The sequence below is a fragment of the Pipistrellus kuhlii genome, unplaced genomic scaffold (assembly GCF_014108245.1).
Source record: "Pipistrellus kuhlii isolate mPipKuh1 unplaced genomic scaffold, mPipKuh1.p scaffold_m20_p_25, whole genome shotgun sequence".
Lineage (NCBI taxonomy): Eukaryota > Metazoa > Chordata > Mammalia > Chiroptera > Vespertilionidae > Pipistrellus > Pipistrellus kuhlii.
Genome location: NW_023425524.1, coordinates 1427074 through 1437916, shown reverse-complemented (window position 1 = coordinate 1437916; position 10843 = coordinate 1427074).

Here is a 10843-nt window from a genome sequence, read left to right as displayed (position 1 = left end):
AAGAGGTTGGGGGGTGCAGGAGGCAGCTGATCAATGTTTCTAACTCTCTATCCCTCTCTCTGTAAAACAATCAATTATATATATATATATATATATATATATATATATATATATATATATATATATTTTTTTTTTTTTTTTTTTTTTTTTTGTTGTTTTTTTAAATCCCAGAGGTCAGGCCGTGTGTGAGGTGGGCTGGGCTTGCTACACGAGTCTTGACGGTCCTGAAGGCAGGGCGTCCTGAGCAGGGAGTCTGGGCCGGTGGCCTCACTATTGTTCCAGGGGTTCCTCTGCTCCACCTCCCGGAGTGAGAGTGCTCTGGGGGCCCCGCACGTGAGCAGGAAGTGGGCAGAGCTTGCTGCGAGGCCCGGGTTCGTGCAAGGGGCACAGCCACGGCCTCACCCCTGCGGTTGGGCTTATGCTGCAACGTGCAAACCAGGAAGCCTCTCTGAGAGGGGGCTGATGGGAAAAAGTCTGTCCTCCACAGGAAGCACCACCCCCACCCCGGCCCCTGCAGCTGGCAAAACCATACTGAACTTTGGAAACATCCCCCCAAATGTCATCAGAACGGGGCGCAATTTGATGTTTTAAACACTGCGTCTGCTTTTGCTCCAAAAAAACCCACTACCAGCCCCTCCCTGTGGTCTGATAGTGTGAGAAGCAACAGGAGTCCCTTGCTGGTAGGAGACAGCAGACCCGGATGCCCGGCCCCCCCCACCCCCACCCCCCACGCCTGCGGCTCAGGGCATTTCAGTGTGGGGAGAGCCACCCTGCGTGTCTACATCTGTGGGTCTGCTTGGTCTTGCAGGCCTGTTGGGCAGTCTGCGAAGTTCACGGATAGTGGAGAATCGCTGCCTGGGTCGGTGCCAACAAAAAGTCTACGGACAGGCTGGCCAGGAGAATGCTTCTTACCAGAACGCTGCTGGAGAGGAGAGGCCAGAGTCCGAGGAGGGCTTTTTGCCAATCGAGGACGGACGTTCTGACAGCCGGTGAAATGGAGAACCCGATGGAGCCACAAAGAGACGAACCCTCTGACAGCCACAGGGTTGAAGGCATCCTGAGCAGAGGCAGGAGGATCTCACTGGCAGCTCTGCCACCTGCTCCAGCTTCTCCACCTGCTCCAGCTTCTCCACCTGCTCCTGCTGCTCCACCTGTTCCAGCTGCTCCACCTGTTCCAGCTGCTCTAGCTGCTCCAGCTGCTCCACCTGTTCCAGCTGCTCCACCTGTTCCAGCTACTCCACCTGTTCCAGCTGCTTCTGCTGCTCCACCTGTTCCAGCTGCTCCAGCTGCTCTACTTCCTCCAGCTTCTCCACCTGCTCCAGCTTCTCCACTTGCTTCTGCTGCTCCAGCTGCTCCACCTGCTCCAGCTGCTCCAGCTGCTCTACCTGCTCCAGCTTCTCCACCTGCTCCAGCTTCTCCACTTGCTTCTGCTGCTCCACCTGCTCCAGCTGCTCCACCTGCTCCAGCTGCTCAGCAGGTAAATCTGCCCAGAAAGACAAAACTGGGAGTGACCTGCACACTCATCTCGGGAAATGTCGGAGTGCTATCTTGTGGACATGGTTCCTCCGTGCTGCCCGTCCCCCTTGGAGATCAGACACCACTCCCTATCCTTCCAGCACACGCCGCAGGCGGAATATCATGATAACGGTTCCCGGGGACCCCCGGGGGTGGGGGTGGGGTGGGGGTCTGTGCTCCAGCCAGTCGGGACCCTGGTGCCTTGGATCTTTCCCGGGTTTGGGGTATTGGAATAAACACCAGGCTCTCGGAGGAGCGGGAAGGCCGCCTTGGGAAATCCCTGGAGGTGGAGTCCTCCGGGCCGGGGCTGGGGCTGGGGCTGGGGCCAGGCCACCGCTCCCCCCTGCCAGCCACTCCAGATGCTTCCTGAAGCCCCCTCCCTCCCCGCCGGCCTTGGCAGGCTTGGCTCCGCTTGGTTTCTGAGAACAAAGAGAAAAGCTGTGGGGGGGGCGGAGCCTGAGACACGTGGGAAAGCCATCGCCGTGGAATGTAAAGGGGCTGGCGCTGAGGTTCCCAGAGGAGCCGGGGCATGGTGCCCGGGGTGGAGGGACCACTTCCACAGGAGGGGAGGGTCACAGGCCTGCAGAGACCCAGGACTCACCGCCCAGGGCCCCGGCTGGAGGGCACCTGGGGCGCTCTGGGTGCTGGAGAGCTGGTGAGCCTGTCCCCAGGCTGGCCCCACAGGCCCCGGCCCTTCCCCTCGGACCCAGAGCGCCCCCTGGCCAGATCTTAAAGTTTAAATATCTGACTACAAAACAGTCTGTAGCTAATCCAGCTTTTAGAAGCCGTTAAAAACCAGTATGTATTTTATCCAGGGGGAAAAAAAAAAAGTATATATTTAACATTAAATGAAAAGAAGGTTTAAAAGACCCTATTCAAGTATTTTTTTTTTTTTTTTTTACTTATAAATCGGTCTTCTACCTAAAATATTCACTGTGGAGCCCTAGTCGGTGTGGCTCAGCGGCTAGAGCGTCGGTCTGCGGACTGAAAGGTCCCGGGTTCGATTCCGGTCAAAGGCATGTACCTTGGTGGCGGGCACATCCCCGGTAGGGGGTGTGCAGGAGGCAGCTGGTCGATGTTTCTCTCTCATCGACGTTTCTAGCTCTCTATCCCTCCCCCTTCCTCTCTGTAAAATATCAATAAAATATATTTTTTTTTAAAAAGAAAAGAATTCAGAATTCAGAGCAGAGGAACATTCTTGTTGTTTGGACCTTTAAAAGGACTGCCTACACCCGCAGCGGCACGGATGGGGTGGCGCTCGGGGACAGAAGGAGCTGTGGGGACCCCAGGACTATGGCCAGGCCTCCTCCTGGTCCCCGCCCCCCCGCCCCCCCGCACGGCCTGGGTGGGACAGGAAGTGGGGCCTGAGAGCCCGGTGGGGTCAGCCCAGGCCTGGGGAGGGAGCTGGAAGCCTCCTCTGGTTGTGGGGGTACAGAGCCGGCATGGCGGGGCAGAGGGGCGGGCGGGCTCAAGGTCTGGCCTGACGAAGCTCCACGTATCACTTCCCTGATCCATGGTGTCCCCTTGGAGACACGGCCCCGGCTCACCCGTGCGGGTGGCTGTGAGCTGAACGTCTGCCCTGGAGGGAGAGTCCCCTCCCCCAGCCCGCAGCCCGCAGGACAGGCAGGCCTTTGTGCTCCCAGCAGGCTCTGAGGGGGAGCGGGAAGAGGGGAGAGAGGAGAAGGAGGGGAGGGGTGAAGGAGGAGGGAAAGGAAGGGGAGGGAGTGTGGGGGAGAGATGGGGTGGGATGTGCACTGACTGCGCCCAGCAGCGGAGGGGGGTACCCAGGCCTGGGGCTCCCCCTGTGGGAAAGGCCAGACGGCCCAGGAGCCGTGGCCTGGGCCTTGGGTGAGTCCACAGGGCCCCCAGCCTCGGGAGCCATGTGAGGGGACCCCAGGAAGACTCTGTGGGGACCCCCATAGCCCCTGGAGGTGGGGACGGCACCCAGGGACAGGCGGGGCTACGGGGACCCGGGACCAAGGCCCAGGCCTCCTCCTCCTCCTCCCCGCTGTCCCGCTCCCTGGCTGCCTCAGGATCCCCCACGAGAATCCCCTTGGAGTGGGTGGGGGTCCCCAGAATCTGAACGTGGACGAGGCGCAACCCCCCCCCACCCCCCCGTCAGATCCATTTTCCTTTAGGAAACGATGGCCTCTTTCTCTTTGGCTTCCACACGCCAGTGTCATGGAACGGTCCACATGCTTACATGAGCCACAGAGATCCTCACTGTTACCAAAAAAGGCAATTCATTCGCTGGGGAGAGGACGAGGACAGAGGGTGCAGAGACTGCTGGGCACCAGCAGGAGTCCAGCAGCGCCCCACCCCCAGCCCCCCAGGCGAGGGCTGGCATCAGAGCTAAGTGCGCCCTTTGACCCTCATGGCAACCCTGAGATAGGTCGTCTTCCGACTCCCATTCCGGCACAGAGAGGTGGGGCCGCTTGCTGAAGGTCACACAGCCAGGACACGGGGGGCCAGGGTTCTCCCTCCACCTCTCTGCCGTGCTGCCTCCAGAGAAGCAGGCGTCGCCAGGAGCTGGGCAGACACCCCAAATGTGCGTTCGACCCTTGGCCAAGTCCCCTGCCAACAACATGACTGAGAGACCCTCCCTTCCTCCAGTGGATGGACGGGCGTAAACTCCACCTGCGGCCGGACATTCCTGAGCCCTGAACCACCCATCAGCACCTGCCAAATACCGAGCCCCCGATTCCTAAGTCCCTGGGTCCCTCACCATAGGCCTTCCATGGAGCCACCCATCAGCGTGTGCTGAGTGCCCTAAGCCCCGTCCCCCATTTTTCCTCCCCTTAAAAGTACATGGACCCCCCCCCCCCCCCCCCCCCCACCCCTCTCTCTCTCTCTGGAAGCAGCCGGCAGGGGTACTCTTCTCTCCAATAAAGCCTGTGTCCTGCCATCCCAGTCTCCGGCCCTCTCTGTTCTATCTTTCAATGACAAGCCCCCCCAGGGAGGACAGGTGGGGAGCGGGCAGGTGGGTGGCTATGCCCCTGCGTGGCTTCCAATTTGCATAACGAGCTCACACACGTGTTTCCACCTCACCACAGCCCCCAGAGGACACAGACGCAGCCAGGGAGCGACAGGCCTGGGACCATGGCAAGCAGCTGCCGAGAGCCGCATGTCCAGGGGCTTAGGGCTGTTCCTCTCCCCCCTTGGCCTTGGCCTTGGCCTTGGCTGGTGCAGGGGAGCTGCTGGCAGCATGGGTGCAGCAGAGACTGTGGCTGCACCCACGGCAGATGCATGGCGTGGGGTTCCAGTTCCCCATGTCCTGACACTGCGGAAGCTACTGGAAGGGCGGCATGGAGCTGGGACTCAGAGGCACCTGCAGAGCCTCCCGGCGCCGCCCTCTCTGCGGGCGAGGCCGCTGTGCTCACTTCCTGTCTCCCTGCTGGGGTGGCGGCACACCCATCCTGCAGGAGGCACAGGGCTGGGCCGGCGGGCAGGAGCCGTGCGTGCGGGCGGCTGGGCACCTCCATCCACCCCCTGGGAGGCCCAGGGATAAAGGTGGCGGCAGAGAGGACCTGTGGGGCAGGGCTCAGAGCCGCTGGAGCTGGAGGGCGAGGCTCCTGGAGAGGGTTTGGAGGGGGACAGAGGCAGCTGATCCATGTTTCTCTCTCATCGATGTTTCCAACTCTCTGTCCCTCTCCCTTCCTCTCTGTAAAAAAGAAAGAAAAAAAATCAATACAATACATATATATTTTTTTAAAAGAATGAGCTCACCCTGACAGGTTTGGCTCAGTGGATAGAGTGTCGGCCTGTGGACTCAAGGGTCCCAGGTTCGATTCCAGTCAAGGGCATGTGCCTTGGTTGCCGGCACATCCCCAGTGGGGGGTGTGCAGGAGGCAGCTGATGGATGATTCTCTCTCATGTTTCTCTCCCATCGATGTTTCTCTCTCTCTCCCTCTCCCTTCCTCTCTGTAAAAAAATCAATAAATTTTTAAACCCTCCCCCCCCTCAAAAAAAGAATGAACTCTGCGTTTTGGGTACTCATGACTGTAAACCTGTTTTTGCCACTCCCTCTCTCTGCTGGGTGAGCCAGCCGGTCTGCGGACCAGGTAACTGCCGCCCCGGCTGGGTGCCGGCCTCACTCAGGGCTGCCCACCCACCCACAGGGCATCTCCACGGGGACACGTTCGCGAAGAAGCCCCAGGCCACCCCGGGCCTCCCGGACCCCTTTCCTCTGGTCTGAGCGACAGGCGAGGCTCAGGGGAGCTGCTCGGTGCCACCCCAGCCTACAGGGAGCCCCTTGGGGGGCCGAACACTAACACAGCCCAGTCTGGCTGCCGAAGGAAAGAAATTCAGGGCAGCCAGCTCGGCACACATGAATAAAACAGCACAGAGATCGGCTTTCCCGTCCCCAGACCCGCCTGGGCGCTCGGGACACACCCGGGGCGGCGCCGTGTTTGCTGGGGGCAGAGACGGTGTCTTGTCTCGCCGTGGTCCAGCCCCCGCACAGCACCGAGCACGCAGTAGGTGCTCCGAGCACACAGTAGGTGCTTCACGAGCGCTGAGCGCTTCCCCAGATAAGACCTAAGCGCCCTTTCAACACGTGGCAGAGAAAAGAGAGGAAAGGCCAGCTGGGAAACAGCCTGCTGGGTGGCGGGCAGTTGGAGCTGCTGTTGGAAACACCCAGGCTGGTGGTGTCAGCCTGCGGACTGAAGGGTCCCGGGTTCGATTCTGGCCAAGGGCACCTGCCCGGGTGGTGGGCTCCATCCCCCGTGGGGGGCATAAAGGAGGCAGCTGGTCCATGATTCTCTCTCCTCATGGATGTTTCTCTCTCTCTCTCTCTCCCTCTTCCTTCCTCTCTGAAATCAGTAAAAATATTTTTTCAAAAACACCCAAGGTGGGGGTGAGGGGTTGTGGACTCCTGAGCTGTCGCTGCTTGGGGACCTCAGACAGCTCTCACCCTCGTGCCCTGGGCTTCCAGCAAGTCACCTGCTGCCTGCTCCTGAGGGACCCCTCCAGAGTCCAAGGCTGGGGGGTGCCAGCACCAGGGAGCCTCTGGTTGGCCATTACTGGTGGGGTCACAGGAAAGAGTGGACGGACACCAGCCGTGGCCAACTCAGAGATGGCGCTCCGGGGAGGGAGGCCAGCGGATGGCTAACCCGGGGGTCGGCAAACTGCGGCCCGCTGACCACACGCGGCTCTTTGGCCCCTTGAGGGTGGCTCTTCCACAAAACACCATGGCCCGGGCGAGTCTATGTTGGAGACGTGACGTTAGAAGGAGTTTAAGTGTAAAAAATGTGGCTCTCCCAAAGAAATGTCGATCGTTGTCCTGTTGGTGTTTGGCTCTGCGGACTGATGAGTTTGCCAACCACTGGGCTAAGCCAAGGACAGGGGCTGCCATCTGCCATTCTGGCCGCTCAGTCTGGACATCTTGCGATTTGCTGATGGTCTTCCAAAAGTGGGGTGCCGGGGGCTCCGCGTGCCCAGAAGAGGTCGGGTCAGCCCCACCCAGGGGAAGGTGATCTGCGGACACATTTCTGTTGTCCTAACGTGAGGTCACAATCGCTCTCTTGCGCTTAACGCATAGCGTGCAGTCAAAATGCCTGGATTCAGCCGAGACCGGTTTGGCTCAATGGATAGAGCGTCGGCTTGGGGACTGAAGGGACCCGGGTTCGATTCCAGTCAAGGGCATGTACCTTGGTTGCGGGCATATCCCCAGTAGGGGGTGTGCAAGAGGCAGCTGATCGATGACTCTCTCTCATCGATGTTTCTAGCTTTCTATCTCTCTCCCTTCCTCTCTGTACAAAATCAATAAAATATATATTTTAAAAAAAATGCCTGGATTCAGGTCTCTTCTCGGCCAGTCTCACCTGGGATACAGGACCACCTTTCTGTGCCTTAGGTTTCTTGAAAAATAAGAACAGCACCTCCAATTCCAAGCCAAGACACGCTGGGGAAAGGAAACTGAACTGCCATCGACCACCAGAGGGCACTGTACACACGTTGGATGGAGTACGCTGCATGGAGTGTGACCGACCGCCAGGTGTCGCCCGAGCTCCTTGGGCCCAGAGACATCCCCACGTACCCAGACAGAAAATTAAGAGCATCTGGGGAACGCCAAGGGGGGTGCAGTAGACCCCCTTATGCACAAGAGACACGTCCCAAGACCACCCGGTCAGGGCCTGAAGGCACAAACAGAACTCCAAGCCCTGAATATGCTGTATTTTGACCACACATTAATACCCTAGGCTGCATTTCATGTAAGAGAGCAACAAGAACATAACATAATAAAACAAAGCAATGCCGGCAATCTATGGTAATACGTTAAGAAGACGCAGTCTCTTTCTCAGAATATCTTACCGTCCTGTACTCACCTTCCTCTTCTTCTTCTTGCGATGATGGGAGGCGAGAGAATACCCAGGTGAGGAGACGGAGTGAGGCAGATGCTCTGGATAAGGACAATTCTTCTGCAGGGGACAGGGCTGGACAGCACAGGACCGGGAGAGTGCTCAGTGGCCTACACTCAGAAGGGCATGCAATTTCAAAGCTATGAACTGTTGACATAGATAGATAGATAGATAGATAGATAGATAGATAGATTTCAGAGAGGCAGAGAGAGGGAGAGATAGAAACATCCACAATGACTGAGAATCATGGATCGGCTGCCTCCTGCTCATCCCTTACTGGGGATCAAGCCTGCAACCCAGGCAGGTGCCCTTGACCGGAATCGAACCCAGGACCCTTCTGTCCACCAGCCAACGCTCTATCCACTGCGCCATACCGGCTAGGGCCACTTACTTTTTCATGTCGTATTATCTTTGGTAAGGTCAGAGTCACGGGCAGAATAAAAACAAGTCTCCTGGAAGTTTTATCTTCATCTCTTTATTTCAAAAGGAAGGAAGGACACCGAGCAGCAGAAGGGGGGAAGCAGGTAAACCCAGCGAAGCCGCAGAGGAGGAGAGAGACACAGGGAGGGCGCGGTGGGTCAGAGGTCAACAACACGGGCGCTTCACGCAAACACGGGGCCCGATACCACACGCCGGCATGCCCCCGGGTCCGAGGAGGACTCCCGCGAGCTCGCCGATCCACTCTCACCCAGCCACACGGCCAGGGAGGCCCTTTTCTACGGAACCTCAGCTCCACACGTGAAGACGGGTCGAGCACACATCCAGGTTACACGTTATGGGTCACATGACATTGCATGCAGTTCACACAGATGATCGTTTTGAAGGCACTGAATTGGGCAGCCCGCCGGGGCTGCTGCTTCCTGGCACGTCCTTGCTGCCTGCTCTTGCACGGGGTCCCCTTTTTAGTCCCTCCTCTTTGAGACGTGGGTGCAAATCCCCGGTGTGCCTCTCTCACCCCTGCACCCTGCCAAGCACGCTGGGTCCACCCCTCACCCCCTCTCCCACGTCCCCTTCTTAAAAGGTGGGTGCGAGAGAAACTCAGTACAGACCGATCCATATGCCTTTCGGCATAACTATTACCGCTTGTCTCATTCTCGGTTCTTACATTTCCAGTAGGACATGATCTCACGCATCTAAGGGAAACGGTGAACAACATAGACGGGTGAACAAGAACAGACCCGGAGACAAGGAGCCCTGGGTCAGGGCCTCAGAGGGAGGGTGGGGATAAAAGGGAGAGATCCACCAAAGGACTTGTGTGCACCCATAGGAGCCTAATGCTCCCACCCCCTACCCCCTATCATGCACTGGGTCACGGACGATAGGGGGGTGGGGGGATGAGTGGGGAGGGGATTGAGGACAAATATGTGATATCTTAATCAATAAAGAAATTTTTTAAAAAGGGTGGGTGCAAGCCTGGGGGATGACGCTCCCTGACAAGAAGGACCTGTTTTCCTCTGGGCGGACAAAGTGTGTTGTCTGCAACCTGGGCCCATGCCTTGACCGGAACCGAACTGGGACCTCCTGGTTCCTAGGTCAGCAGCTCAACCAAGGCTGGGGAGTATTATTATTTTTTTTTTTCGTAATCCATTTTGGGCTTCTAAATGGGAAGGTCTCCTGCCTCCAGGATGATAGACATACCAGAGGCCTGGTGCACGGATTCGTGCACAGGTGGGGTCCCTCAGCCTGGCCTGCAGGGATCAGTGGACGCTGCCACGGCCCAGCCTTACCCGCCAGCTCGACGGGCTCCAGCCCACAGTCAGTGCTGATCCTGCAAAGCACGAAGAAGTGTGCCAAGCGGCAGGCGGCCGGGGGGTGGGGGGGGGGAGGGGAGAAGCCCGAATGCGGCTTGGGTGATGCCCTGCTCCTGCTCTGGGGGAGTGTCTGCAGGAGAGGCTTGTACGGTGGCAGCTGTGCCCTCGCCAGCCGTGAGCCCAGAGTCTGGCGCCCTTCTGTCAGCTGAGCAGCACTCCTGCAGTGAAAGTGCACTGACCACCAGCAAGCAGCATCTGCCCCCTGGTGGTCCTTGCGTGTCATAGCTACCAACCTGTCCTCTGGTGGCTTAGGCTTTTATACATATAGATATGAGGATCTCAATTCTTGCCCCAGCTGGTTTGACTCAATGGATAGAGCATCAGCCTGCGGACTGAAAGGTCCCAGGTTCGATTCCCGTCAAGGGCACATATCGAGGTGGCGGGCTGGATCCCCAGTAGGGGTGTGCAGGAGGCAGCCGATCCATGATTCTCTATCACCATTGGTGTTTCTATCTCTCCCTTCCTCTCTGAAATCAATAAAAATATATATGAAAACAAAAATCTCAATTCTTGCCCCAGCCAGTTTGGCTCAGTGGATAGAGCGTCGGCCTGCGGGCTGAAGGGTCCTGGGTTTGATTCCAGTCTCGATCCCCGGAGTTTAAGTATCTGACCACGTGACAGGACATCATTGGAGTGAAATTACACACGGACATTCTCTTTACCCTTCTCCGTGTTCAGCGGGGCCGTCAGGAAATAAGCACAACCAGGAAACAGCCAACACTTCATCATTTCAAACAAAAAGGAGACACACCACCCACCTTCCCTCTGCACAACGCCCTTTGCCCTGCCAACTACGTAGGGGGCAGATTGAACTACATCATGACTTGGTATGGATGACTTTTACGACGCCTTTCAAGAGCAGGGACGTGAGGTGCACACCTCCCGCGGTACAGCCCCGGACTCCGAAAAGTGGTTTTCCACATTCGAGGAAACTTTAGAACCAACAGACAGAGACCCCTTTCCGGGGGGAACCTAAGGGTCACAGGTGAGCAACACGTATATAGACTGCAACTTTATTTCAATCGCACAATCGAAGTTAGGGTGTGGGAAACGTGAATGGACACACTCATGATCAAAAACAGCAGAGAGCCGGACACGCGAGAGGAAGCCGAACACCGGGGGGAAAAAAAAAAGCATGAGACGCCGACATTCGTCCGT